We start from the raw sequence: 4633 nt of genomic DNA on the forward strand, positions 1-4633 counted from the left end.
GGCGAGGGGGGTTAACCTCTGACTTACAAGGGTTTTTTTTTTTTTTTTTTTTGAGAAGTTTTCGCTATAGGGCATGTGCACTCAACAGAAAGACAGAGAGAGACATAGAGACAGAAAGCGAGAAATCACCCCCCAGAGGGATGGCCACGCCACAACCCCTTCTCCTCCATTCTCCTCTCGGGATCTTGGGCACGCACGCACACACGCCCGGCGTGAGTTTAAACCACTGGGTCCAGGATTCTAACCGCAGTCGGCTACATGGGAGTCCAGCAACATAGCCATTACGCCAACTACCGGTCCCACAATGGCTTATTATTAATCCTGCAAGGCCAAGGGAAAAGTCAGAGATGTCAGTGACCTAATAGTCAGGAAGCCCAAGAGTCTGAATTCCCACAGAGGTCTGTCTGGTTTCAAAATTTTGAGTTTTTGTGTTTGTTTTATCCTTTTTCTTTATTGCCAGAGGGTGTGTGGATTCACCAGAGACGGAAAGAGAGAAAGAGTGAGAAAGCAACACCCTATAGGGGGCATGGCCACACCACAATCCTTTCTCCTCTGTTTCTCAATCCTGTTGGGACTTGGGGCACACATGCTCACGCGTCCTGGTGTGTTTTCAAGCTGACAGGGCTGGGATTTGAACCATGTGGCGGACCATATGAGACCTAGCCATCTTAACCACCAGGCTCCAAGGCCGGTCCAAATCTCTGAGGTTTTTAACAGGACCTCCTGTATAGTGCGGCCCCTTAGACGTATTTCAAACTACTTTACGTCACCTTCACAGCCTCCCCCTCAGATGCTCTTATCTCCATTTTGCAGCTGAGGAGATTGGCCCTCACAGAAGGTAAGTGACTTGCAGAGGTCCCAGGGTAAGCCCTGGAGACTGGCTCCCCACATCAAATGCCAACGCTTTGGGGATACTCAGTTTCTTTAGGGGAGAAGGCGCTGGAGGTGATCCCACGGCCACCTCATCCAGGGCCTGCAGAGGACGTGTCATGGGTAACAGCTATGCAGCTTTCATTTGTACATTTTCTTTTGTTGCTTTTATAAAAAGTTTTAAAAGACCTAAATGAACAGTCCACACTTGAGCAACTTTCTTGAAATCTGTGAATCCATAGAATAATGTTATCTGTTTTTGCCCACTCACTTAAACAAGGCATTCCATAAGCACCTCGGTAATGTCAAAGCTATCACCTTTTTTGTGTGGTTGATGGTGGTGAAAAAAATTCTTCCTCTCACAAAATTTTTACATTAGCAGACTTCAAAAAAAATAAAGCAAATATGGTTTTCTCTTACACAGGAAATTTCTCAAGCCTAGATAAAGCAAATATGATTTTCTCTTACAGAGGAAATATCTCAAGCCTAGTCTTAAAACATCTCTGAAATGCAGTAGCTCCCCTATGAAACTCACACAGTTTTAATGCAGACAAAAAATGGGTGCCATTTCCCCTGCATTCTTGGCAAGTAGGCAGCCATTATAAACCATTGTGGTGGTGGGAATAGTATAGTTTTATTTTTACACTTATAGACACATCCACACATAAAAAAAGTCTGGGAGGATATGTATTAACATGGTCATTTTGCTTACTTCAGGATGGAGGGGATTATGGGCGCTTTTTACCTCAAGATTTTCTGCTGTGAACATAGATTATTTATACACATTCTTTTCTCTATTTTAGAGTTAAATTATTAGGGGGACCAGAAGATGGCGCAAGGGTTACATAGGTGGATTCCCATGTACTCGACCCTGGGTCGAGTCCTGGACCTGCCAGGTATGTGTGTGTGTGTGCCCAAAATCTCAAGAGGAGAATGGAGGAGGGATCGCAGCGTGGCCACGCTCCAGGTTCCTCCATCAGGTTGGTGCATGTGCTCCAGTGGGGAGTGTGGCCAGGTGCAGGAAAGGTGTGCAGGTAGACCAGCTGCCTACTTGGGAGCTACCCACAGTGGTGAGTATGCACCTGCAGCCCACCACCTGGAGGCGCAACCTCCTCCAAATCAGGATTCCCTCTGGGTCCTTCTCAAGAAGCCCACTGCTAGGATCAGCAGTTAGTGTAGTGGCTATGTAGCTGGACTCCCATGTAGTCGGCAGTTCGAGTCCTGGAACGGCGGCTTAAACTCATGCCGGGCGTGTGTGTGTGCGTGCCCAAGATCCCGCGAAGAGAATGGAGAAGAGATTGCGGCATGGCCATCCCCCCTGGGGGGTGATTTCTGTCTCTCTGTGTCTTTCTGGCAAACACACATGCCCTATACCAAAAACCTCTTCAAAAAAAGAAAAAAAAAAAAAAGAAGAAGCCCGTTGCTGGTCTAGACATTCAGGCTCTGCTTCAGGACTTGAACACAAGGAAAGACAGAGATGGAAGCACTTCAGAGTTTTTTCTGGGCCAACTCTAAAAGGCTGGTGCACAGAAAACTCACAGCCTCATCCTCCAGGGCACGTTATGAGGGAAGAGGTCGGAACCAGCAGCTCTTCCTAAAGATGCCTGGTCCTGGGTAAGAAGAAATTTTCACAAAGCAAGACTGACACCTAGTGGTAGTTTTTTATATTGCTATTTGTACCTCTAATGAGCAAGCGATGAGGACAATCTGGCTAGGCCTGAAGAAGTTGAGAGAAAATATAATGATAGCACCCTGGTTCTAAATTCATCAAATTCAAGAAACAGCTCTAAAATCCAAAAATAGTATTCCTAATCTGAGGGGTCAGCTCCATAGCACAGCAGTTAACACGTTGCACAGAAGTAGCCCGATCCCTCCTGACTGACTGCAGTTGGAGTCCTGTTCCTAGTACCTTGAAAAACATGCCAAGTGCATTTGCAAGCATGTGTGCCCCAAATCCCTACAGGATGGAAAAATGGGGGAGAAGGGATTGTGATGTGACCATGACCCGTTAAGGGTGCTTCCTCCCTCTCTTTCTCTGACAATTTAAAAAAAAAAATTCTAATTTGGGGACATCTGAGAAAACTTTGCTATAGGTATTCCACTCTCAAAATTCATTTTGGTTTCTTTTCTCTTTTCTTTTTTTTTTTTTTCTTTTTAGGTTTCTGCCATAGGGCATGTGCCCTCCCCTGAGACAGAGAGGGAATATGAGAAATCATCCCCCAGAGAGGATGGCCACATTGCAATCTTTTCTCCATTCTCCCTCTGGGATTTTTGGGCATGCAATCACACATACCCGGCATGATTCTCAAGCTGACAGATCCAGGACTCAGACTGCAGTCAGCCATGTGGAATCTTAGCCACCATGCTACCTGCCCCCTCATTTTGTGTGTGTTTTTAAGAATTACTTAATTTGGAGGCCAGCAGGTGGCATGGTGGTTAAGGTGCTGGACTCCCACATGGCTTGTGGTTTGAGTCCTGGACCTGGTGACTTCCCTTCTCACTTTCCCTTTTTCTCTCTGGTCAAATTAATAGTAATAAAATTAATAATAATAATAATAATAATAATGAATGAAAATAAATTAAAAGAATTATTTTATTTATCATTATTATTATTTTTAACTTGCTACAGGGCACACACATTCACCAGAGAGAGAGAGAGAGAAAGAAAGAGAAAGTGAGAAAGCAAGCTGCCAGGTCAGGGTCTTGAACCACAGTCAACCATGTGAGAGTCCAGTGCCCCAATCACAATGCCACCTGCTGGCCCCATTTCTTAAAAATAAACAATCTCCTACACCGAATTAAGGACCTCGATTCTAGAACACACTTACTAAGCAGCCAGTCCCTCGCTCTCATTGTTCCTACTTCCTAGAAGGTTCTCTGGGAAATGACCGAGCCTCCTTTCTGTGGCTTCCCCAGCAGCTCACTTGTGAAAGTTGACATTTACCTCATTTCATCGTCTGTGTCTCCCTCCTTATTCCCAGGCCTAAATGACACGTGCCATCGTCCCACTCTCAGGGACATTCCAACCCTGTGTGTGAGATACCCTCATCCGTGTGCAGGGCACTGGGTACTCAGCTGAGAGAAGTGTAACCAGGTTCTCACCCAAGCAGACTCCTCCTGGTCCTTCCCTATCCCACTGAAGTGAAGTTTGAAATAAATCATTCATTTATGATGTAAGAGCTTGGTAAATACTACGGGTATGAATCTTATCTAGTTGGTCTAAAACAAGAATGTTCAGATCCACACACTCCTAAAGAGGTAATTAGATTTTTTTTCCCCAAACTAATTATCCCAAACTGAGGAGGGAGAAGCAAGAGCCATGATTTTCTAATTTAAAAAGTAAACATCATCACAGACCAGCAGGTGACATGGTGGTTAAGGCACTGGATTCTCACATGGCTGACTGCAGTTTGAGTCCCAGACCTGACAGCCTGCCAGCTCTCTCTCTCTCTCTCTCTCTCTCTCTCTCTCTCTCTCTCTCTCACATGAGAACTCTCTCTCTCTCTCTGTCTGTCTCAGATGAGAACACATGCCCTGTAGCAAATTAAAATAATAATAAATAAAATTTAAGTAATTCTTTTTTAAAAAAACCTTTACATTATATTCCTATCAAACAAGAAAGTAAATGTTAACATTATTGGGTCACTGGAAGTCATGACGCATCTTTACATAGAAAAACATGAAATGGGACCAGCAGTTAGCGTAATGGCTATGTCGCTGGACTCCCACGTAGTCGACCGCGGGTAAGTCCCGGGCCCGGTGG

The sequence above is a fragment of the Tupaia chinensis genome, unplaced genomic scaffold (genome assembly GCF_000334495.1).
Source record: "Tupaia chinensis unplaced genomic scaffold, TupChi_1.0 Scaffold139757_1, whole genome shotgun sequence".
NCBI lineage: Eukaryota > Metazoa > Chordata > Mammalia > Scandentia > Tupaiidae > Tupaia > Tupaia belangeri.